Source organism: Lates calcarifer, linkage group LG20 (genome assembly GCF_001640805.2).
Source record: "Lates calcarifer isolate ASB-BC8 linkage group LG20, TLL_Latcal_v3, whole genome shotgun sequence".
NCBI lineage: Eukaryota > Metazoa > Chordata > Actinopteri > Centropomidae > Lates > Lates calcarifer.
Window position 1 is genome coordinate 18099866 of NC_066852.1, and position 27525 is coordinate 18127390.

The 27525-nt window shown below is 39.7% G+C and overlaps 1 long non-coding RNA gene across 1 annotated transcript; it reads right to left on the bottom strand.

Moving 5' to 3' along the window:
* Positions 1-10912: 10912 nt before the first annotated feature.
* LOC108893756 (uncharacterized) lies at positions 10913-27151 on the bottom strand. Its single transcript, XR_001962718.2, has 3 exons — positions 26830-27151; positions 12163-12232; positions 10913-11969 (listed from the first exon to the last, which is right to left on the bottom strand). It is a non-coding gene; the product is annotated as an uncharacterized LOC108893756 (long non-coding RNA).
* Positions 27152-27525: the final 374 nt, after the last annotated feature.

Genomic DNA, 27525 nt, shown 5'->3' on the forward strand with positions numbered 1-27525 from the left:
CACAGACTGACGGAGATGGACACAATGGCTGCTGCTGTGATTAACCTTGTGGTTATGAGTCACAGAAAAGGCTGAGTAGTTTAACCCATTGGAAAAAAGAAAGATGTGTGTGAAAGAGAAGAAATGAGAGGGAGGGTGAGGAATTTGCCTAAGCATTTTATCTCACCCCTCCACTTATTCTCCCCCCTGTCCTGACCTGTGGAACTGAAGTGTTTTAATTAAACTCATTATCCTTGGGGAGACAGCAAGGATAAGCAGGAGTGGGGAGGGAACATGGGGGCAGAGGTGAGAGTGTAAGGGCGAGGAAGGAGGAGGGGCATGGGAGGCTGAGACCCAAAATGGGAGGGTGAGCAGAAAGGTGCCACCACCCAAGTTTGAATTTTATGCCTCTCTGACAGTTTCATAATATTTTGTACGATTATATTGTGTGCTAGAGTATGAAAAGTCTGCCCTTTTGCAGGAATGGATAGATGGATTATGGTGGTAGATCGAATATTGTCAAGTACAGAAAACTTAACAGTACTTAAGAGAACACAGAGCAAGTCCATGATGAAGAGAAAACACGTCTCCAAGAATAACAGGGAGAATGTCATCCCTAAGAAACAGTATAGTGGCAGATCATATCACCTTAACACGATACACTAGTCAGACACATGATGTGTTTAACTTATCTCAACATTTGCATTTTAGGCAATTACAGCAGCTGACAGTCTTGTCCAGAGGAGAGCAAACAGGAAGATTTCTGGATCATTAACATTACAAGCAACCCCCAATAAGATGGGCAAGATCAGGGTCAAAAAGAAACTCCAATCAAACAGATAAAAAAATACATGAAGCCACACTTCATTTCACTGGGAAAGTGGATACACTGGCAAGTAATTATCTCCTGAACTTTTCTTCCTTCAGCAAACATGTCTGTGTCAAATGCATCAGAGCGACAGTAGCAGATAAAAGCTAGAGCTCTTGTCGCTCTCTTTGATCCTTTACCAAGCAGAGTTTCTGGAAAATGCTCAAAGTGTATGAGTATACTATTTGTGGACCTCTATTATGGAAAATACATGGGGACTGAGGTCAGTAAATTGGGATTGTTAGTCCCAAGAATGAGTGTCAACGAAGTAATTCAACATTTTACTCAACTTAAAACTGCTTTCATATAATCTGGGTAAAAGATTCCTCCAAAAGAGACTTTAGTCATTAGGGAGCAATTTATTTTAGAACTGGGGAATTCATCTTAATGCACTAATGTGAGGCTTTCTGCTTCATTTTGATTCAGATTCATGTTGTCACAGATCCCAAGCTAGCTGTGAGAGAATTCCATGTAAGTCATCAGAAGTCACAGGAAGGTTAGAAACAGACCATCTATCTATAATAACTTTGTCACTGTTTTCCATCCTTACTTCCTATCACACTTGCACGATCTTAACAACTTTGTGCCTTTAAGCATTCATCAAACCTGCAGCCAATAAATCAACCATATCACGACATGTCAACACCCTGGCTGTTGCACACAAATACACAAGTGCAGGCACCCACGCACATGTATGTCCTCTTTAACCTATTTGCTGCAGTTGTTGGCATGGAGGGAATACAATGAAGAGAAGACAAATAAGCAACTCCTGCTAGCATCCAACCAGAACTGTAGCACTATATAATAAAACCACTGCTCTAGTTATTCAGGGCTGCATTGCCAAATGGGAAAAGCAGGCAACTGCCCTTGGGCCACAAAAATCCAGTGGCCCCAAAAGCTAAAGTTTCCTGTTTGTAATGTGGCTTGCACTATTTTCTGTTGCATATTCCCAAGGAGGAGTGAGGGGGTTCCTGGGGGCCTGGTAGTCAATTATTGCTCTGCAGCCTCTAACACGTACATATCACACTTTATATGAAAGTAAAGTAACTTCAACTGGGACAGTGTAACACTTTGACTCAACACAATGGGATAGCAAAGGTTAGCCACACTTTTTCCGCCTCAGTTTACTAATGAGGTGAAAAAAAGTATATCTGCAACTTGATGTCACCAACATGTCCCTAGATGTCCCAGTGCACACACATTCACCATAACTAACCATGGACAAACAACAGATACGCACAAACACCACACCACACCCCATTATATCAATACATATACACACACACAGAGAAAAGCACAAAAACCCCCAAGGTGCTTGGAGCATTTGATTAAACTGTCATCGGCAGCAGCAGTTGTCCAAGCCAGTCCTGCACTGGAGTCTAATGGCCATTAGACTCAGCAGTAACTGAGGGTTGTAGAGTGAGCAATACTGATGTACTCTTAATGGAGATTTCATTGTCACTACTGGGAACATCGTTAAGGTCTGCTAGCCCCACACTGCAGTGACATCTAGCCAATTACAGTGTTTATGAGTCCAATTAATTAAGAAGACCATCTGACTTTGGGTGAGAGGCATTTTTAGACTATGTGGAGGGATGTGTTGCCATTGAAATTTATTACAGATAAGGGAAAAGAGTGTTTATTTACCATCTGTGTGATTTGGAAAAACACTGATATTTTACACTTACCGCTGTGTGGGTCTACATCTGTATGTATGTGTGTGTGTGCTCCATGAGGTCAATGACATCATTACACCACGCCATACTGGGGTTGTCACTTTTTATATGAAATTTGAAATCATTCAGCTAGTGATGAGAGAAACAGGCTGTCTCTTGTACTCCAGTGGGTGGTGTTTATGCTGTCACTAAGATCTATTTCATGCAGTGTTGCCCTCTCAGTAAATTAAACAATTGTTGATCTCTTTGTTAACACTAGAAGTCAACTATTTTGGACTGATAGTCACAGGCACTGTGAATGATACACACACACATATATATCCATATATATAGATTGCATGTGTGTGTGTGTGTGTGTGTGTGTGTGTGTGTGTGTGTGTATCATAGTTTCCCTACATCATAGTTTCAAAGATAATGGGTTAGGTTTAGCTAAATTTAGACACATAAGGGTTAAAATTACTACTTGGTTAAGGTTAGGGAATGATCATCATGATGTCTAAAAGACAACCATCTTTGCAGCAAACCATCTTTGACTCTTAAGTACTAGTAGGAAACAAATAAGAACCAATATCACAGCACTCATCCAAAAACCCTCTGACCTCCTCACTCTGTGGACACTAATTTTAATGCCACACTAGGTCTTTCTTTGCTCCCAATGCACAAGAGTCATAATTCCTACTGTCAAATTTTCCAATAATGTGGCTCAGAGTTAGTTAAATCCTATGTAAATTATGTTAAAAATAACAAAAATGATACCCATCATTATTTCTATAGTTCTATTCACACAGTTAATATCAGTTCCATGATAACACATTTGCTTCATCCTCAGAGAAACACATTATATCTTCAAATTATATTCATTCAGGATCATTGATATCTCAATTATTCCCCGTTCATTAGCAGCAATAAAGAGATAAACATGAGAATATCGATCTGCATTAGGAAATACAATAAGCAAAGTATCTCATTTGCACATGGCTACCCCTCAGGAATGACAGATTTGAGATTTTGCTTCGCTAAGACACATTTGAGAACTATAACAGAATGAGTGCAAATTAAAAGATGGAAAAAAATAAATGTAAAAAGGGGAGAACTTCTGCATAAGAAACTGATAGAGTAGAAGTAAACGAGGAGAACAGATCTTATGTGGGATATAATTTTCCTCCAGGTTTGGTATTTCAAAGCTGTTTTAATGACCATGTGAGGAAAAAAACTCACTTGCAAACATAATCCATTTTTAAGAATTTAATTCTAAAATTGCTTGTTTCCATTGCCAACTGCATAAATTACCATATCAAGTTCCACAGTGTAGAAAATAGTTTGTCGAAAACTATTTGCAGAACTATTACACAAGCCAGACTGGGTGTACCAAGTTCTACTTTTACAGCAGTACACATTTTACAAGGGTACTCATCAGGACATGGTAAATGTCCTCAGCTGGACTGAAGTTCTTCATTTTCGTGTCACTGTCCTTGTCTCAGAATACCAGTACACGAAGGAGAAGGAGTTGAATTTGGCCCTTGAACTGAATCAAGGAAGTCTGAGTCCAAAAGAGCTGATCTATGCACACTTAAAGGAGAATCTTTAGAGAAATCAGAACTGGGTGATTAAACTGTAGTGCTGTTCAAACAATGATGGAAGTATGTATTGATTGATTGTTGGCCAAAGGTGTGAGGAGATCTCAGACTGTGGTGGTAATTCTGACTCAGCAGAAGAGTGAGGTGACTTTTTCTTGGCCGTATCACGGGGGCAATCGCCTTCTCCAAGCAATTTGGCACCAAGGAATCTCTAGCAAATGTAACTAATCACCTCATGCTTGGCATTTGTTTACGCCATAAACATTTGATCCGCCAGAATTTTCCTGGACCCAACTCAACTGCACCACAATCTTAACAAATCATTTTCAGAAGGAGCTGGCATTAAGGAGCAATGAGAGTAGAGGGTGCCCAACCCTTCTGTGAAAGCCAATATCCCTCCCTGTACTGAAGTGTCCTTGGGCAAGACACTAAAGCCTCATTGGCTCCAGGAGTGGTGTTTACTATAGAGTTAGGCAAAAGGAGCATTTCTCCACAGAGGTCAATGAAGAGGAAGTCACATTCATCAGGTTCATTCACAATTGTCAATGTGATGAACAATTAATTTTAAGACTTGTATGAAGAATCTACTGGTCCATTTCCTTTATGGCTGACTGAATGAATGAATTTCAAATTTTTAACATACAATTATTATTTGGTAATTTGGTTGTTCACCTGGTATTAATTTGTTAATTCATTAAAATTAGGAATTAAAATTCTAATTCTAATCCTAATGTAGTAGATTTTTTATTTCTAGGAATTAAATCCTAATAATAAAGAGTATCTCCTTGTGTCTTGGCGCAAGTGCCGTTAAGTGAACATAAAATCTGTATCAGCATCATTCGTTTTTCCCCCATTGTTGATTATTTGCTTGGTTGGTTGATATTTATTTACAGAAATGTGTTGGTTTGTTATTTGGTTGGTGTATGTGTATTTCTTCATTCATTACTATTCTACTATTCTACTTGGCTTTATTCTTTATATGAATACAGTGCGGGGAGTAATGCAGTCCTTTTCAAAAAAAAAAGACACCAAAAAGTGTATTCCAGGAGTTCTGTCAGTAGTCTTCCTTGTGTACGCTAGTTAACCCGAGGATTGACTGCAGGTTGGCAGGAGATGTAAAAGAAGGTGAGTCCTCAGATGATGAAGAGAGCGCTGACTCAGCAGGGATTCACAAGGGTAAGATGACTCATTTCTAATACTCCCAATGAGTGTTTTAGTTTAGTTTCATAGACCGGAATAATTAATGGATGCAGTGAATTGCACTACATTATATGGATTTTTGGAAGGTTTGCCCAGTGGCATAGCAGGCCAAAAACAGCTTACTTTGTAGCATAGCAAATTATTGTGAACTATTTAACAACTAGAATTGTCTGTCCTTTCCTCTAGGATATAGGACTGCTGTGGCTGGTTGAATTTCTAATCATTGCACCAACTTTGCGCAGCCCAGAGGGACCTGTCTTTGGAGGCTACAGTATATGACCCATATTACTGCTGTCAAATTAGTAACCTCACTCGCTGAATGCATAAAACTCTTGCAGGATAGCTTTTACCATGTCGGCAATTTCGCACAAGCAGGGCAGGGGAAACCTTCAAACTTTGCTTTAAGGTTAAATGGGTTGATTCAGTTGAGTATTCAAATCATACATCACAGGGTATAGACCTGTACTGTTCTAGGTTTTGTCAATTGCCCGGCCAACACTTGGTATGTTCTATTCTATTTCCTCTGGTCTACTTGATTTGCACAGCCTCAATAAATCCAGAAGGATTTATGGTTAAGAGTCAAGGGTTTGTGGAACAAATCACATACCTATAAGATGTACTTCTGCTTTTGAATTGTTAGTGCTTTTTGAGATTCATTTGGAAAAGGGGTTCATTCTGACTACCGCAGCTTTCACCAACAAAAGAAAAACATGTGTGTCTGTGTTGTCAACAACACAAAGTAAAAATGTTGACATCCCTCAGCCCTCCAATCTTGAATTGTTTTTCTTGCTTGGCTGGGTCAACTTGAGCCCTGGGTGTGAAGTTTATTGATCCATCCCGAGAAAGAGATTGAAAGCTGCCAGTGACACTGTTTCCCCCAGACAGTGGAGCTTAGATCTTTTCGTCTGCCCATTCCCTTTTGGACAAGCCGTCTGATGAGTGTACAATTAAAAGTAAGTGTGAAGTAAGGTAGGAGAAGGAAAAGGCAGCCACCGAACAGAGGCTAGAACTAAGGAGCCAGTTTGAAGGGAAGGTGAGACGGAGGGAGTGGAAAAGAAATGGGGAAAAAAGGTTCTTGTAAAGTAGATAAAGATTAGGGCTGCTAGGAGGAGAGCAGAGAGGCAAAACTGAGCTCTAAGCAGGAGGCAGAATTGGCAGTGATACAATATAGAATGCAATGTAGACATAATCTCTATGGATCATTCATTTCATTTGAATGTGTCATTCTTCACTTACTCACAAGAGGCTTTGCTCACCTCATAACACATCTCAAATAAACATCTCTGAGAAAAATATGGAGATAAACTGTTGGCCTCCTCCATACCATCACTGCAGTACTTAATTTATTACAAACAACTTCACAGAGAATGCATCTGCCACTCTAAAACGAGTCTTAATGAGTAAGTCATTTTGTTTTATTTTAATTTGTCAGTCTGCTGAGAATGCACGCTTTTTTTATTCAGATGCTTACTTTCTCACCCAGCTTCTTTCTCTACATTGCGTTATCCTCATTCTCAGTCCCTCAGTCAAGCTTTTGCACTTTTCATCTCGTGTTCCTCTGCTGCACCTATCCTGTATTCGTCTTCCCACTCCTCTTTAATGTTCTGCCATGCAGCTCTTCGCTCACTTTTTTCCATTTCCTCTCCTCACTGCTCCTTTTCCTCTGTGCATTTTAACTCCCACTATGCCTCTTCCTACACTTTTACTTTTACTTTTTAACTTACATATTCAAACATCTCTCTGCTGATTTTTGCCCCAACCCCATTGTGTTTTATTTTTCCATTTTAGTTTGAATTTTTAAGAGCTGCTCATAAAAACAGAACTAACTGTTGTAACTGTTGTAAAACTGTATATCCTAAATGTCTGTTAAACACCTCCTGTGGCTATAGTTATCCAAATCAAATTTATTTAAATCCACTTATTTTGCTCTTCCTCCCAATTCCCCTAATGTGCTCCTATTTTTGACTGGGTTGTGTCTAGAACATGGAGAGACCTCATTGTCAGCTGCCTGTAAACACTTAATTTTGGTATGTCACCTCTTGTTCAGGAATTAATATATGAGACAGCTTGTAAGGCCTAATAAGTAAGTCCTGTAGGTATCATAAGTTACTTTTAAATTGACATTTGTTTAAATTGACTTGCCATTAGTCTCAAGTCTTCATGCATTTTGAACCTCTAGAACTGTTTATTCTCACACTCAGAGGACAATAGCTCCCTCCCTTTCCCATTCCATTCCCTCCTTCTCTACCTTTCTCTATCATTATCAGTCTTGCAACACCAGTCTTGTCTAAAGTCCACCAAACTTGGGGCTGACAGTGTGGGCTCATAAAAAGGTCCACATTCAGCAGGTTTTAGTTTTACTGATCAGTTGCTCCTCTCTGGTTGAAGCTGCACCAGATGTCACAGTCACTTGTTGCACTGTTTATTTGAATGAGTGCCTGCAGAATCATGGTAAAGTCTCACCTGTGTGATAACTTTTACAGCAAAGTTGCATTCAGTTGTGTGGTATTCTTAATTCAGTCTTATACCTGCACAGCAGGAAAAACAACACTGGTGAATTCTAATATTTCTACCATCATCTTCTCTCAGTCTTTTTCTCCTTGTTCTTTTGTATTTTTTTTTTTCATTTCTTCTTCACTATTCTTTATCTCCTCCCTCCCCCTCTGAGCCATCACATAATGAGTTGTAGGTAGCACAGCATCACCTGCAGTGGACTGACGGTTCATGAATCAAAAAAATAAAAAATAAAAAAAATAAAAAAAATAAAAAAAAACAACCAGGTGCATACTCTCTCATCCACACTGGGATGGAATCGACACATCCCATTTGCCTTCACCTGTCTTGAAAACAGTGAAAGACAACTGGGCCAGTTTGTATGCAATGCACAAGTACACACAGACGTAAATGCAAGCTTGCAGATGCATCATACTTTACTGTAATAGTATGTCTGCTAAAATGAGTCACTGTAGACATGAACATTACACTGTCATCATCTCAGGCATGAGTCATTTGTACTGCTTTACACATTCACATGTACAATTACATTAACCTGAGACAAATGTTGCTGTCTGTTCCAACATCAGAAGGCATAAAAAATGGAGTGCCAACTGCTGATGAGGGAGACGTGAGGTATTTTTTATGCTCCAATCTGCACAATCAGCTCGTCTACATGTTTGAAACATAAAAGCTCCCGAGGCTTGTGTTATTCCAGTAAGCACTATGAAGGAGGGCATTTTCCGTCACTTCCAGTGACCTGACCTCAACTTCCCATCTGTCTATGCAACTTCCTTGCATTTAAATACACTATCATCTGCTTTGCAAACCCTTACAAAATCAATGTAAATCTTTGATGTAAAAGTGCACCGTTGTCTTTCCAGCAGAATGTTCTGCCTTAGGGAAATATGTCTTGAGGGGCATTGCTACGTGTATTGGTTTGCATTAAACCACATGGTAAATGGAAGGACACAGCTTAGCAAGCTAATTGTAAAAGCAGTGGCTCTACTCAGGAGCCTCCCCTTAGGACTGGAGTTGGCAGCAATGAACACAGCAAAGAGAGGCAAAGGACATTCACACAAATACAACTCAGAAGCTAACTGGAACACTGTTTTTGCCTTTTTTTAGTATATTTTTGCTTGTTACTGTGGAGTATTTGTTGGCAGAAGTTCAAGTAGCAGCTGCTTTGGTTGGTCCAAGAGTAGGGCAATGCAATGTGTGATGAGTTGCCAGTTTATTAGGTGTACCTAGCCACAATATCTTCCTATTATTTTGTCCACCCACAAAGACAACAACAGCCATTTCTCTAATCCTTCAAAAAAATCTGATGAGAAATAAGACAGCTGTCTTCTTTTTAGAGGAAACAAAATAAACATCTGATCTCTCTGTGTATTTGTGGAGCCAGCACCATAGATTAAAAGGCTTGAGGAGAGGACAAAAGATGAACACGGCAGTTTGTTGCTCCCTGCAAAGGCTTTAAAAAGTTCCTCACAATTCTAAACAATTGTGACCCTTTACTTGCAGAATATAAAATAAAAATTTAAACCCAGCAAATGGAGTCTCGCCCATGCCTCAGCTGTCTGAGGAAGTAGACCGTAAAACACTATTAGTCTGTTTAAGAACATTAAAGAACAGAAAGAACAGACAAAAGTTAATAGCTCTGACTGCTGATATACAAGAATTTGTCCCTTAATGAACAATAGCAGAATACTGGGAAGTTTGTCTGCTAGCTTTCCTAGTGGTCATGCTCCTTAACAACAGCATCTGGTCCACAGAGGGCTCCAATGGTGAAGATGGAGCAATCATTAGATGTGGTTTGGTTCACCCAGTACAACAAACATTGCACAGCTTGAGTTTAGTCCAGCTAGGTGGACTCAAAGGACACATACTCCTCTTGTTTGGTCCAGAACTATAAAATATGATAGTTAAGACCAGTGCCTTTCGAACTGTGACTCAACAAAACTGAAATATATATAAAAAGGTGGGATTCTTTACAGGGCCACTGCATTGTATAGCTCACTGTACCTAATAAAGCTGAAACTCAATGGATATTAGTGGTGGCTTGTGATTTAGCATTCATTACGTTTATAGTGACAACATTTATGTTGGCAGAGCATGTACTGTTACAATAAGGGTGGAGTTCTGTCACTTTTTATTCAAAATTCAAACTTTCATTCAAAAGTGGGGAAAAAAATGCAATTTTCTATAACTAGACCTGACCTGATCTGATCTGTCTGAGTTCAAAATTTAAGTCTTAAAGCACAACAGAAGTAGTTTGCCTCACCTATTGCACGTCCTATTGACGTGTCAGTAAACTAAGCTAACAATATAAAGTAAAAACACTAGTGAAAAAAGCCACGCTCAATGGATAATAACAACACCGAATCAGAGAGGCAGTATGTGGAAGTGTCTTTTCTACACCGTAGATGTTGAAATTACCGACGAAGATGAGGCTGTTTGCCAACTTTGTAAAAAGCAGATGCCTTACTTTACAACCACAACAAATCTGAAGACTCACCCCTAGGCTTGACACCAAAGCAAGGCAGCAGAGATATCAGAACAGAGTGGAGAAACAGTTTATTATCAAGACACATTGTGCAGTTGTACGACATCACAAGGGAAAATATATAGACTATTCTTATGTGACTGTGACATGTCATCGCATGCCTGAGCATTACACTGTATGGGTTGTCTTTAAATTATCTATCAATTTCAACTTGACTAGGCCCCACAGAGAGAGTATAACACCTAGGGAGGTTGTGTACTGACTGCCTGAACATTTACCAATCTGAGATCTCAACACTGCATCACAATGAACAGTAACTGCAAGTAATAAAACAATCTAGTTGAACTTAATTCACTTTCCCACTGTTCAGTCTATTGCAGCTATTAGTGAGGCATAAACAGAGCACTTTAATATAGCTCAGTTCTGCTATATACTGGAGACATCAATGCAAGATCACTGGAACGCTTGCTCATGCCACCAAGATTAACACTAATATGAATCTCGAGCTGCTTCAATGTTTTTCTCATTAAAAGGTTCAAGAGTGGGGTTTTTGGTAAGGGCAAGATTTTTTTATATATATATATATATATTTTTTAAGCAAACTGCTATCCTGGATTCTCTTTTTACACACTTATTTGCAGCATTCAGCACCCTGGTGAAAGGGTGTGATGTGTTCCCACTTGAGGCTAGTTTGTGAAAAACACGCTGCTGGGTAGCTCATATTCCCACGACTAATGCTGCTGCTGAGGTTGCAATCTTGCATAGCCGTGCATGTCTCCAAGACTTCTAAGGATCGGTTGGTCCTTCTGTGGGAACTTCAGAGTCCAACCTCTCCCATAGATATCACACTCTTCCTTTATAAGCTACCCTTGACACTGGCTTACACATGTAGACACATATGCTGCAAGCACATGTGTGCAAGCATGCGACTTGAGACAGACCCTCAATCAACCTCAAAGGGGAACCACTGCAATTACTTCCGATCCTCACCCACCCTGATTAAAATGTGACGGCTTGCTTACTGCCCTCCTCTTCTTCTTTGCCCTGTGCTATCAGCCATTGATTTCCCTGTTCTGATCTAATCCTGGTTTCACATAGCTGAGCATTAATTAGAGAGGGAGATGGAGCAGGCGAGAGAACGGCAGAGAGCCAGTGTTACATACACCCAAGGCTTTAAAACTGCAGGTTCAAAGTTGGATAAAGGGCCAGCAGAGAGAGAGAGATATACAGAATCCCTGAGTCAACCATCCGCTTTTATTTCGTTTGTGTTTTCCAGACCTCACAGCCTCTTGTAAACTGCATTTGCTATTCAGCTCTGGAGTTTCTCTTTGCCAGCGCCCTCAGTCTCATTTTCATCTCTCCAATGCTATTTTTCTCTCCTCTCTTGCTCTCCCTGTCAGGGTACAGGTCGCTTGGATCTGAAACGACAGTATCTGTCATTTTGGAATGAAGCTCTCGCGAAAGCCCCCGCTGTAAGGAGCACTGGGTCTCTTTCTGCCTTTATGGAATCTTGATGGAAGAGAGTTGAAAAGACCCGTCTGCCTACTTGGGGAAAGAAGGGCAGAAGCGCTCCTGCTCTGCCACTCACCATCTGGGGAAACTCACACCCAACTTTTTTATTCTCTATTAGTCCGTGTAGCTTTGCTTCCATCTACTGGGTGGAGGGGACACTGCAGGGAGACAGAGGTGGTGGTGGTGGTGGGGGTGAGACACACAATCTGAGACAGCTTCTGTGTCATGCGTCAATGAGAGTTTATTTCAAATCAGTGAAAGGATCATTGTAATGAGTTACTAACTTACGACACTTAGTGCTGAGTTCTGTAAACAACCAAGCCATCTGTCTCCTCACCATCTTTTACTCACTTCTCGCTCTTCTCTGGGATCCTTCCAACCCAGCACTCTCAAGCTCTCCTCATGCATGACCGAGTATTGTCTGTAAGATATTTTTATACATTTACAATTGTTGATTTGAAATTAATTGACTCACACATTGCAAAAAAGTATCTTTAATAATATTTGGTCTCTCTTTCTACTACGGTGGTTTCTGCTTTTTTCTAGTACAACCCTGGCACAGCACAGTTACCATAACTGCTAACTATCAACAACTATGATGGACATATTTTGGAATTTAGGAAAGGAGGAGGCTACAATATGCAGTTTTCAGAAGTGCTGTTATTGGGCTGTCACTGCAGTGCCCATGCGCACTTTAACACATTCATACAAACACTCAAGTTGGCAGTCAGGTACAACTGGCTAAAAATAATGCAGTCTAATACAACAGTACAGAAATAATCCTACCTTAATGACATTTATAATGTTCCATTTGTGTATGAGTATTTAAGAGAAGGTATTGTTTCAACTGTAGGGACATTTTGGAGGCTGCATTTTGTGATGCTGTTGAATTGAACTGTATATTCTGAGTGATGTTTCTAAAATTTATTCTACTCTTACTGAAGAAAATGGGGTGGACAAAATATTAGAAATGCCTCTCAGTATAATTCAACAGCACTGTTTAACTGCTTAGAGGTCCTCTGACCCCATGTTCAGTAACCATTTTAGCCAGTACCACAGACTGAGATGTTGTAATTAAAAATTTTCCCTTGAAAATAAATTTCTGTCATTTAACCATTGGCCTTTTTTATTACTGTTGCCTGAATCGAATTTAATTGAGTTTTTATATTTTATATTCTTTGAAAGAATCAAAAATAATTACACAGATTTGAATAACACTATTGTGAGAGGTTACTCTGCACTGAGTGTTTTCATAAAATCTCCTGTTGGAATTAAACACCGCACCATTTGTGTGCATATGCATGCACATACACACACAAACAAATATGTACTGTCTGTTGGTTATACTTGCAATCTTAATCGCTGGGATGTGGGAACCAACACAATTTGCTGGTAAAATGAGATTTTCTGGCTACTTGGGCTCTTAGAGCACACAGGTAGTGACCATAACCGATTATGTCTACTATGAAAGCATTATATAAATGTGTATACTTTGAGAAACCACTTGACTATTTAATGGTAATAAACAACTCATAACCATAAACTATAATCGTTTATGGTTCCTCTCTACTCAGGTACCAAGTATGTCAACTTGATGCCAGTCTAATGAGTCTTTGACTTAGAGCAAAGACAATATTCCATACTATGATGAGAAGATCAATACAATCAAAGGTTGTTAGCTCTTGTGCTGCTATATGACTTGTAAATAAAACGCTTTAGACAGGAAATGAATTTGCTGCACATTTGTGCTCATTACGATGAGGGTAAATTGTTAAGTGTGGCGTGGCTGCCTGTGGGCCAAAGCACGATGAGTACTTTCAGATGGGTTTTCTGGTTGGCAGCAGCTGTCCTCTGCCAATTAGATGCATCGTATGTGTGTCTGTATGTGTGTGTGTATTCATCTCTAAACAAATACATTCCGGTCCTCCTTACCCTCTGGGCACATGCTGTCTGAGCCTTGGAAACCCTCCCGACAGTGTTCATACACAAACACACACCATCCTCTCACTCACATTAGATCCCCCCCAATCCCTCTACGCCCATGTCCCTCCCTGCCCCCACTAGGCCCTGAGTTGCTCTAGGGCAGACAAACACACACAAACTCCCTCTCTCATCAATTCAGATTTAATGCCATCTAAATATGGAACAAGCTGTGGTGAAGATGAAGGGAGAAAGAACAGTAGGCAGGAGGGCTAAGATGTTATTGAAAATTCAAGAGAACAAAGCAGTGAAAGATTGATATTTCATGTCAGCACAACAGTAAACATGTGATGTCACACACCAGAAACAACACGGATGTCCCCTTGGTGTCAGATATCACGCCTGTTCTGAAGACCGAGTGGTTTGCTGGATAATACAGGTTAAATTGATGTCTTGTTTTTGATCATAAGGTGCGGGTAGATGTTTGAATATCCAAGGTTGCTTGGTCAACTCAAAAGAATGCCCTCGAGTATTTCTTTGTGCTGAGTGCCATTTGCAGGCCTATGCCAGTTTTTTGACTGAACAAAAAAAAGCAGAGAAAAGAATGAGTGTGTGTTATTGTTACTGTTATTGTTTTCCACCTGTATAAGAATAATGACCTCATTAACCTGTGTGTCCAGGTTCTTATGTAGAAGTCAGGTCAAATTTTATACAGTTCCATATCTCAAAGATGTGGAACTGCTAATCAATGTGCACTTACATTAATTAACATTAATAGATGGATGCATTGAGATAGGTCATTGGGTGCCATTAAACCACTGCAGAAAAAGACAACACATTGGGATGACTTAACAACCATCCTCTCCTCAAACACGAGTAGCAAGGAAAACTATTATTACTCATAACACTGTACAGGTGCAGCTTTCTTCTAAATGAAATAGGCTGAGTTATTTTCTTTTCCCAATCAGGCTAAGCTGGAAGTCTGATTGGGTGCAGTGTGTGTTGACTGGTTCACTTCATTAACATTAGTGTCTGGATGATGGCAAACAACAAATTAATAATACTTAACCAGCATCTTTCAAAGGTATTAAATTCAGAATGCAATAGTTTCCCTTAGTAAATATGTACTTCTAGATCATGACCCTAACACCATCTGTAAGCCGACTGTGAGACAGCACCATCTTTTCCATTCTGTCAACACAGCAATGGGAAACCATGACATTCAAAAGAGGGAAAATATGATTTTTTAGGAGCTTATTCAGAATTGTAGAAAAATCAGTTCTTATGTAAAGCAGTTGTCCCCCCTTCCCTACATGACAAGCCCAAATGACAAAGCTGAAAAAGAGGTCTGTTGTGCAAACAGCTAAAACTGACACTGCAAAATACAACTGTGTATACAGAGGTAAAACTACTTGAAGCTGTCTCACCACACAATAAGCTAATCAATGAATTAATTTATCCAAATAAATAGCATATCTCTTCAAAGGTGCTTTGTGTTACATTTCAATATCAATAAACTATAACCCCATCACATCAGGAGACATTAGCATAATCACAGTAATTAGCGCACTTACTAGAAACAAACAGATGGGTTCTGTTTGCAGACCTGTGCACTGCATTTTACAGTGGATGCTACCAGGTCAGATTTTGCAGAATTCTCTGTTAGGGTTGCTTTATGGCTGCAAGAGAGACTGTTTTACATTTCAAAATAGAACTTTCCAAGTAATGTACAACTTTATTCCACCTCCAGTATTCTAACAAGAGAGGCTTAACTTTATTTTTTCCATACTGATTGGCTGCACATTTGCTGTTATCATGTGCTGCTCAACTGTTATCTATCTTTGTCCTCTTCAAAAAACAGCAGTTAGTATAACAGCAGTTAAATGGAGGGGTTGATGAGTAGCAGCATTTAACGTTCATCGTTGTTCAAGAAGAGATGATAAATTGCAATAAAGTGGTACTGTTGTGTCTGGAATATTTCTCTCTCACGTCTGCACAGGAAAAAAAAATTGATGCCAAACAGAGTTCGTTTTTAACCTCAAGAAAGAAATAATGGATGGATGCTTGAGTGCTCTGAGGTCCTTGCCAGACTGCCCTCTTATTCCCATGGCGAACCATGAGTCAAACAAAATTCACACAAGCGAACGTGTGCGCACTAGTAAGCACTAATAAGGGTTGTGTGCCAGTTTTGACAGCTGTGTTTGTGTGAAACCTTTGGGCACTGAGACCCTAAACAGGCTGCCTGCCCATCCCTGCTGTTGGCCTGGCTCAAGCTAATGCGACACACACATGTACATAAATAATAACATTAACACTAAAAACAGCACAAAACATGAGAATTGGCAGAGAAAGAATCTATTTTTCAGGCGACCTCCCGTTTTCAACCACACACCAAAACTGTGGACAAACATAAAATTATGAACTTTTCTCCTACTTAAAACACCATCATCCCCTGTGAACAGAAAATAGGGAAGCACGATAACCACCAACCATCACCATCTCACAAGAAAGAGAGACCTGAAAATGACAACAGCCTGTTGGAAGGTCACAGCCTGTGCACTACACATCCATTTGAGCTTTTTGGCATGGCGATCTGCTATGATAATGGCTGCCCGGAGGGGGAACTTGCTGGATGGATGGAGCTGTTTTAATCTCAAAATGGCAGACCTCTGTGACCTTGTCAGGAGGTGTCCTAGGTCTGGGTGACTGACGAGATTCCCTACAGACACAGCACATAGAGCTGGGAGCCTGAGTCACCTCTGATGCAGTGAAGAGTGGTGGGAAGAGAAAGATGAGACAGGGAGCGTTAAAGTGCGATAAAGTCGGGTGTTGTATGTCAGAAATAAGGAATGCAGGTAAAGTAGCTTAAAGGACTAAATTTCAGATTGAAAACTGGCCATTGGTGTGCCACTAATGTTTTACCAGCCATAAATAAATGGCATACCAACCTTACAGATGCCACCTCTCAGCAGCAGGCTCTTTTTAAAACTGAGACCTAAAGTTAAGATCAAGATATGATGGGAATGTAGCATGTAGGACATAAACCACTAACCATTCTCACACACGACAAAAAGAAGCCATGTATGCTTACTTGTATAGAGCATATTGAGCGTACAGAGGTGTGAGCAGTGGATTAAGCTACAAAAAGTGTTTGAAAGGTTTCTGCCTTGAACTGGTTAATCACAGTCCTTTTTCAGGCCTGAACATCACAGTGGAGCAAGTACGTAGCAAAGAATGGGGCCTATGAAAGTGAAACTGAATTACAGCATTTGCAGCTGCTTTTTATTTTACATCTTATACATATTTGAGAACAAAAAGTATAATAGATAAAGAGCAGAATATTAGGAAAATACCAGTACCACACTCTGATTATTCATTCTACATATACAGCACACACACACGCAGATAGCCCTTTTAAAATTCACTTCTGGACTTCACTTTCCCCATAGGGGTTGTGGACTTGTAGTCCTGAAGCCAAGACTTTCTCATGCAGTGCATAAGCAATAGCTGTCTGGTAACCTGGCAACTCTCAGTGAACAAAGCATGGTGACACAAATGATGTTCAACCCAATCAATTTATGAAAAAAATAAAACTTAATTTCCTCCTGCACATTCACAAGCTCACAGATCTCCATATTGAACAGTTTTGGACATGTTTAAACCTGTGAAAGTGCTGTGCAAACAATGTGAAATCCACTCCACAGAGACCATAATACAGCAGTGCAGAAGACAGCTCTTGTGGTTTGGCCCAAGGGCATTTCATTAGAAAATGAGAATGGGGTTGGTGTGACATGTGGACATTATAGAGAGCCAGATGGATGGAAAGGTCAATTATTAAAATTTTGACTGATGGCTGTGGTATATAATAACATAGTTTGCCCACAGAGACACACATCACATCCCCTGTCCTTTGATGTAATGTCATTCACACAGTTCAATCAATGACCATCTAGACATTTAATCTGTAATTTTCCGCAGCATTTTTGTGCAGGTGGATGGGGCAACAAGAAGTGAGGCTTGAGACTCATGTTTGCTCCTTTCAACCATTCAAACCTCCCTGAGGCACTAGTTTTGCTCTTGGCTGTGATGAATCAATCTCCTGGCACAGCTGTTGCAGCAGAGTGCTGCCAGTTTAGAGGTTGGGTTGTGTGTGTTGTCACTTTCTCCCACCTGTGTCTATGCTGGCAGGCTGGGTTTGGCGTACATTGTAAGACAGTTTTGCCTCTCCCCAGGTCCATGTTTCACACTTTGAAAATCCTGCCTCATTTGAGAGACAGGCTTGTTCCAACTGTGCAGATTGAGCATTATGACGATGTCGCTGATTGTTTTAGACCGTTGCAGGAGGGAGGGAAAGCATGAGGAAATCAGTGAGCAGAGACTTACAGGATCATTACATCAATGTGATGCAGTTCCTTGATTTTTCATGTATTTAATTCTTTGAATTAACCAGATAAAGTGAGCAGAGCACAAAGGATGATGGGCATGCATAAAACAATGGTCCCTGTAGTTCTCATTTCCTTTCCCTATACTCCACTGCAGCTGTAACAAAACTACAGTTTTGCCTGGACGTCCTATCATTTATTACCATCCAGATCCACAATGGTATCGACACACTTTTGTTCTCAGGATATCGTGAAATTGACGACACCATTACATTCCTAGTAAAATCAGTAAGGGATTTCTATATAACATATATATATATAGAACACCACAAAGGGCTTTAGATGTAGCCCAAGCAGCCCAATCTGCCCTCATTCATTCAGGCCTTAGCTCAGCCAGTCAACTAGAACATGAATCCTTACAAAATGTTTCTGCCCATACTCAACCCAAAGTGAATGTGTAACGATCTGCTACAGACATAATTCTAGATTATAGTCCTGGTTGATCTGGCAATACCCATGGTTACCATGGTAACAAAAAGTGTGGTTTAATACCACAGCAAACTCCTTTAGCAGCCACTTCATCAGGAATACAGAGGAGCAACTGGTGAAAAAGTAAGTAATGCATCAGTCAGAAAATAATAAAAGCAACCATAATGCGATCTGATCTCATGCTACTCGTGCTGCAAGTACAACAGCGGGACACTGTGATAGCAGTTTGTTACATTGTTTTGCAGCTGGTTGGTACTTTTTATTTCATCATTCTCTGCAATATCTGAAATTGATTTGAAATTACATTTCTATACAACTATAGTATTTCCAAAACTTTAACCAAAGTGCTTTTGTTGCCTTAACCTAACCCCAGACAGTTAGGATGTGAACAGTGTCTGGTGTGACAGTCATGGGCTTTGTACATCCACCATCCACTACAGCCAACTCCTTTGCTGCCATTAATAAATGTGAGGCTTCGTTAAGTTAAAAAAAAAAAAAACATTTCCTCTTAAAATAAACTTATTTGCTTTTGCAGTGAAGTTGTATATAAACCAGGATTGACATTTGAGAAGCTGGAATCTCCTTTAAAAATAAATTAAAAGGATTATTTGATTATCTAAAACAGTTGTCAACCAATTTTCCGTGGATCAAGTAATCAGTTTCGGTTACATAATGTAAATACCTTTAATGGCTAATTGCTGGAAAAATGCTAACCATAAACTGTATTGTACTGTACTGTATTATTACCTGTTAAAATATGACATACCACACCAACACAAGACAAAGACTGATCAGAGTATACAGTTAAAAATTGTAGTCTGCCAATTTGAAACTGAATCGGTCATGATTAACATGTCAACAGACTATATATATGCAGGGGTTATAGTGTGGCTCTCAGGCATTGCTTACCCAATTAGCATACACACACACACATACAATCTTTAAACCTTTTGCCACTGATGGCACACCCTAAAAGGACAGACAAAGATGGTTGGCTAACAACTGGGCTCCTGTTGAAAATCAGGGTTACAACACAAAACTACTATTTCTGTGCAACACAGCAAGTATATATTTCTCTCTCGTCATGCAAGGCTATAATTTGGACCTCTTGATTGACTTTCTGAGAAGCATAATCATCTACCATAACTCAGTAATTACTGCTGATTTCTGAAGACTGAAAACAATCAGTTAATGTTATTTCCAATGTCAGGCTTTAGCTTAACACGTGCTTACATGATTGACTTGATGAAGCCAACAAAAGAAAATCCATTTCATACAGCTATGAACAATGCAGCAGCTCTAGTGATTTAATATGATGTTAATGTCTATATTGTTGACATATTTATATGCTGTGTTGTCCTTCACAATTGTGAGGCATGTAGTATTTCTTTACATTGAGAAATAATTACGTGAACAATGAATAATGAGTTCAGAGAAATGAAGTCATAACTGCTGTTGCATATTAATCTGATTCAGGTGCTTAACTTCACCTACACATTCACTGATGCCTAATCCACGTGTTTGCAGAAAAAGAAGAACAATCGTAGGCAGTCAACTGCATGCAGCTTTCATCTGCTCTTTGAAAGTGACTAAGCTTGCAGGGGAGGGCTGGGAAAACATTGCTTCATCATTCTCTGAAAAATAGATTTATACTTAATGCTGAAATCCAAAGTACTGCTGTGATTCCCAAGTAACTGAAACCAGATTGTACAGACCAGTGTATTCACTGGTGGATGCAGTTGTTTGAATTAATTCAAATATAAAATCAAAAAATTACTCACTGCCCAAACTATTTTCTTATGTTTTTACCAATTTATTCCTTTTCAGGATCAAGGATGGACACATCCCAGCATGAACTCAGCAGAAGGTGGGATCACGCCGCAGACCGGTTGCTGGACAGTTGCAGGGTCAACACCATTAAAAAGCTCATTCACACCTGTGGGCAATTAAGTCTGTGGGAGCAACATGGGGGGGAAATGAAAATACCACAGTGACAAGGTTGAGAGTCAAAACTGCAATTAAACTCATGTCCCTCCTCCTGTGAAAGCCCAGTCTGAACCACATGATGTCAGCTATTTAGTTTGTATGATAGACAGCTTTGAAATTTCCAAAACACACACTCACCCAAGCACAAATGGTCACACAGATAGCATAGTATAGAGACAGCAACTAATAACCACCACATAATTTCATAATCACTAAAAATGTGACTAATCATAAATGCCACAAAATACTTGCATTCATTTACAGTATAATTTATATGAGGATGTAACAATATTTAATCCAATTACATAAAAATCATATCAACTAATAATGCAGCTCATTCAAACCAACAACTCTAAATTGTTATCATTATTATAATTTCTATTACAAATAATTTGTACTAATATACTAATAGTTCTCATATACTAACAAGAATGATCTTGAGCATGTGTTAAATTATTCCATCCTGACAGGAGCAACAATCAATCACAAAGGATAACTGAGATGCCAGTCAAGCGCAGTTTTAAAATGCAAAATGCAAAATACAGGTGTAGCCATCATGATATATATTCATCTGTAACAAAACACATTGATAGAGGCCATCTATCAGCATATGACTCATACATAACACTGGATAAGTATAGAAGCACAGCCAATTTTCTCGAACAGTACAAGCCTTCATGTTTATGCAAACATGTGGCACAGTTCCATATCTCTACACCGTGTCTTGCACGTCACTAATAAGCAACAGCAGGAACTCCCCACTCTGCATGCGCCGCTCAATACCCTGCTTTCGAATCCCATTCGTTCTGCTCAAGGTTAATTGTTTTCTAGGGCAGACGCAAATGGCTTGTAAGTAGCATGTTCATGCAGCTGTTGGTACATGTTTGTGTGTGTCTGCGGGTGTGTTTGTGTACACGTCTACCACTGTCACACCAAATCAGCATCACAATTAATGTCAAATTGTAAATAAAACAGGCGCCCGTATGTTTACCCACCTCTTGTGAATATATACACAGTGTCAAAAACGCACACACAAATGCATTCTGTAAGTAAACGCTCAACTGTGTTTTTGCATGAATAAACAATCAATCCACGTCAATCAGTCAAATGGAGATGCACAAATAGGAAAAAAATATATATATGCATCAGAAGTGGCCAGTGTCACACCAATGGTGAGAATCTCCAGGTTAGAGACTAAAATTTGAAACCGTTTGTCCACTCACATAAATACTCTGCCAAGCTGACTTGACAGCTACCTGCATGTTAAATTCATGAGCCCACCAGGCAAATAAAATGTTATTAAAATATTAGCAACAGTTTGTCTGTGCTTAAATATATTATAGTGTATGCAGCTGCAACAGTTAATAGATTAACAGAATATTATTCAGCAGAGTAATTTTTTAAGCATAAACACAAAAATTCTCTGGTTGCTTCTTCATTCCCAAATCAAAACTGCTTTGGACCCTCACCATCTATATGCATATAGCAGTTGTCTGTGTTTTATGACATATTACTGGCAGGTTCTGAAGAAAACTCTCATGCCTCATATAAGTAAATAGTGCTCAGCTTGCAGCCACAGCCTGCATGTATGGCTTCTGATTTACTAGAGCAGCAGCTGATTACACAGACAGCTCCAGCACTGCGTCTGGGACTGACCTCCAGACTCATTCTGTGAGTCACTGTGAGTGAAAGAGGTCATTGGCAGAGTTCAGCAGTGGAATTTCATAAAATCACTAATCTCAGAGCAGGTGGAAGTCTCAGTAGCCGGTTCCATTTTGGATCCAATTCCATGTTGGTAAAATATTGCAGGTAGCCAGTGGAAGCTATGAGACCAGCACAAATAAAAAATACTGTAACTCCAGCCCACTGCATCTGTTTGACTAATATGTGTTCAAATCTGCACAAAAAAATCATCACAAAAGCCTTAGTAAATCAGGCTCTGTCTTAATTATCCACAGGAAAGAATGCTCTTCAGATAGACATCTCTGTAGAAGACTGAGAGGAGACTTTTTCTGTCTAAAACCTATGAACTATGAATATGAGATGAACACAACATCTCATACACAACTGTTTGCAAAATTACACCTGTTAAAATCCCAGTCTTCCTGATAACTTTATCAAATGAACTGAAGAAACTGGAGGCCTTAAGTTCCTGTTCCCAAAGAAGCCAAATTGTGTTTATTACATACAGTATATACCCTGAAGATTTTCCAGTAAACTAATTATGTACACAAATTAATTTTTGTGTGTTACAGCCAAAACTTGTAATTGCTTTATAATGGAGGGGCATTTAAAGACTCAGTGGATTAAGGAGTTTGCAGTTTGGCATTAGCATTTTTTTTCTATAAGATATTATTTAGGCAAGGAGTGATGCCACCACTTCTACCCCCTTCAGAAAGTTGTTTTCCTCTTGTATTACAGAAAGACTAACATGGTTGTGAATAGAGAGATATCTACTTATTATTTAAATAGTGCTCAACTTTATGTGATGATTTCTGTCTTTTCAATATAGAGATGTAGCATTTCATGCAGTATCCCCATTCACCCAACACTCACCCTCTAATCAACCACCTCTAGGTCACTTGATTTCCTCGAGACATGTTAACAAACACTCTAATATACAGAAATGAAAAGCCTGCACATTACAGGAAATGAAAGGAGGTCCATAGGTGCTACACAGCCTGAGGGCAGTATACAGTATGTGAGGAGAAAGTCATGCTTAATAATGAAAACCACTGAAAGCTAACTGCCTTACATGTGAAAAAAATGTTTATTTCAGCTATAAATAATATAACACCTTCAATTTCCCTGGGTGAGTTAGTAGCCTTTTGGCGTTGTGTTATCATAAGGAAATGAAAAAGTCTGTGGTGCTACCAGATTAAATGGCGTTTTACATACTGTACAGTGATATTCATTTCACAAATCTCCCCAGAAGACGACGAAATGTGATGAAAAACCAAAAATGTGCTGAACAGAGTGGAGGCTAGGTACTCCATGTTCAGTATTACACGTCCAAATCGCATTGGTTCTGCTGAAAGTTAATTGCAATCTGGGGCAGACACAAGTTGTTTTGTAACCACAGTGTACTTGCAGGTGGTTAGTGCGTGTTTGTGTGTGCATATGCCTGTCACACCAAATCAGCGTCACAATTAATGTCCAATTGTAAGTAAAATTGACATTTGAGTGTATGTCCTTCTCCTAATATAAACACATACACACACACACACACACACAGTTTACCATCCGCAGGGTTGCCTGAAGCAATTATTAAGGTTGTTATGGCCAAGGTGTGACTGACACAGTGGAGTTCCTGTTTGGAGACTTAATCGACAGGTAAACTCTTTATTATTTTGACTGCTGGCTATCAGAGTTAAACAAATAAATATAAACAGGCACACACAGGCAAGCATGCACTTACACATATACACACAGATGTCCAGACTGCTGGGCCTGACCTGACAGCCGCCTACCCTCTGGTTCCCCGCCAGGGTCAGACTCGTTAACTGTATTCCACAGCCATTTAAAGCCACTTAGTACAGGAAACATCTCCCTCACTCCCTCTCTCTCTCTCTCTCTCTCTCTCTCCACCTCTCCTGTACCTCACTCTGTCACTGACTCGTTCAGTCTCTCGCTATCTCTACCACTCTCGGTTGTTTTATGACAGTTTTTTTCCTACCTTGTCCCTTGTCGTTCCCTGCTCACTAGGTCCTGGCCATTTAGCAAAGCCTATTAGGGCCCATTGTCTTTTTCGAGAGCAATGGCCAGTCAAACCAGCAACAGCCTAATCAGAGTGCAGGGAATTCATCACAATCTTAAGGGGAAGAGAGCCGTTGATGCAGTTTGCTTTCCTCTCACGCTGTTCTAGAGGCAAAAAGCACGCACAGCTCAACTAAATAGCTCCACGGAGAGAGGGATACAACAGTAAATTGTCAACTTTCAGGTTATTAAACTCAGTGTCATAAATATACAACTGCCACACTCCCACAACTGGCAATCAATCACATTTAAGCTTTTAGGGTATTACAAGCAATTTTTCCTGAATTCCTTAATTATATGCAGGTCATAGGGGGCGAATTAGCATCTGTGAGCGTGGCTATCAAAATTAAGCTATATTTTTCCCAGTGCTAGCTGCCACATCTGGCACGCAGACACTTGATTTGATCATGCCAATCAGTCAGGCAGTCAGTCAGTCATTTACACAGATAAACTGCTGTGAAGCCAGTCAGAAATCAGGTCACCGAAGTGCCGAGACAGCAAGTCTACACGTGAACGAGACAGGTAAGTGCCACAAAACAAACACAGAAAACTTAATTAAAAAAAACACACACACACACAAACAGACAGACACACACACACACACGAGTAAGATAGATCACCATGCTGATCAAGCAGTCAGTCATTTCTTAATTCAGCCATCCAGACATCCATTTAATTAGCTGATCGTGCCAATAATCCTGATCCTCTGCTCTTTGTATGGCCTGCACATATTCTGCACTGTGGATTGGCCTTGAAGATTTGACAAATGGAGGAATTAAAACTTAAATATGGCCAAATGCTGAATAAAAGTGAGGCTGACAAGCCCGTTTGTCTTGGTTTTAATTACAGGATGCTCAATTACTTTTCATTACTAATGTAATTTGTTCTCTAATTTGGTTAAATGAGCACTGAACCTGGGGATGGAAACCTTTTCGTTTAATTGTCTAGAAAACAGAGAGACTTTTTAGATTTTTTGGAAGACTTGGAACAGCTGGGCCCATAAAGAAATTATCATTTGTCTTATATTGGTTTTCACGTCAAGAAGTTTGTTCAAATTAATGTAACCACCTACAAGGTAAATTATTAAGATGTGAGAGCTATCACATTTTATATTATTATCGCATTCCAACAACTAACTGGAATTTAAGATTGTAAAATATGTAAAAAGGTATGTGGTATTGGGGCCCTGACCTCATCATCCAACACACCATCGCAACGCACCAATCATGAACACCAGCCACAGTGTGGCCATTCCCAATAAAAGCACCTCCAACATTTGTAGGAAGTATCTAGTGTACTGAAATGGGTAAATCTAAAGCCAGTGATCCACGTGATAAGCAGCACCAGGTTAAAGCCGGGCAGATGCTGTAAGATTAAGCCCCCCAACTAATGATTGGTTGTCGTTGTAGAGTTGCAGTTTGAGGGAGGTCACGACACCTGAACGATCAATAATCTGGTTCTTGGACCACTGGTTGGATTTTAAATTGGAAAATTTGGTCAGGTATCTTACAGCTTGAGCATTTCCAATTTCCCACATGGCTGCTGTCAAAAGATCCAATACAAACTGCAGCATGCTATTTTTTAATATTAGTGGAACGGTGTTATTATATGTTGTGACTAAAAAAGTAGACCTGACAGCTGGGCGGGAGTGTCTCAGTGGATCTGTCATTTCTACAGCTCCACAATTCCCTTTTTTCCTTTCTGATCATAGCAGAACCACACAAAGTCTGGTCGAACTGGCAACATGGCATACCAGGACAAATACTGGTGGACCACTGTACTGGCAGGCCAGTGGACTGCTAAATAATCCATCCACGAGACTGGACTGGGCTCACGGGCCAAACACAACCAAGTTTCCACCCTCACTAACACGACCATGGTTACTACTAACAATGGTTTTGCTTAAGTTTTTGTTTTGTGAAAGTTTGGGATAATTTGAACAATTTAAAAGAAACCATGTGAGAAGGTTAGAGGGGAAGTCATGCTTTGGTGTAGCTGCCAACGACCTGAAACCTGTGTTTTTTTGTAGTGTAGACTGTTTTATAGTTTTAATAAATTTTTTATGTTTAAGCTTAAACTGAAAAGTAACTGCAGCTGTCAGAAAAATGTAGTGGAGTAAAAAAGTACAGTAGTAGTATAGTATAAAGCAGCATAAAACTGGAATACTCAAAATTGTAAAATGTATTTGTATGTAAATGTACTCTGTTACTTTCTTACACTTAAACAGATCAAAGCAATAATTAAGTCCAAATTCAGCACACCTGTGCCGGTCCTGCTATAACTAGTCAAAATGTCAACTGAAAAAAACAGTTCCTAGCAACGTACATGCAGTTTAACCACAAAAACGCACAAATTAGAAGCTAGCAGGAAAAAAACTACAATCAGCAGCTAATAGCCTTCTGATATCAGCAAGTAAACAAACAAAGACTAACCAGAGCCAAGACAACAACTCGTAAGCCTGTTAGCAAAGGTAGCAAACACTTACAGGAGCAGCTTGGTGAAGTGGCGATGCCAGTGCCCTCTCAGAAGTTGCATCCTTATTTGGCAGAAGTTCATGCCCAAAACAGACTGAAAAAGTAGACGTCGTGTTGCCGGTGTCTTCTCAAGAAAAGTTCAGTCCTTCTTTGGGAGAAGTCCATGTCCACAACATACCGAAAAACTGCGTTTTTTTTAGGCGGACAGCTAAAGAGATGAAGCCCAGAAACAATGAGCTAATTTCTTAATGGGCCGTGAAACTGCCAGGCCAACGGAGGCAAATAATGGGCAGGGCACTGGCAGGTTAAACAGTCCGCCTTACTGCGAAGGTGCGTTCGATTTACGTCGCAGACGAAGGTACATGTGCACCTGAGATGTTTGCCCGATCCAAGTTGCAGGGTTTACCCCATTTTTCATCCTTACAGCTTAGCCAGCTGGGTCATCTGCACTTTTTCAGTCTTAAGCATAAAAATAAACACTGAAACTTTTGTTTTATCTCAAGATATTGGAAAAACACTTGATGTCTCAATAATTTTCATTCCAGTTTTTTTAGTCCTGTATGGGGGTCCCACATAAAGAGTAAATGGGGAAACAATCGACCTTTATTATTTGGTTCAATATGTTCAAATATCACCTCTGTCTGGCCTTAAGAGGATTATACACTCAATTGTTGAGTGTTATTAGAACGTTGTGAAATATTTATACA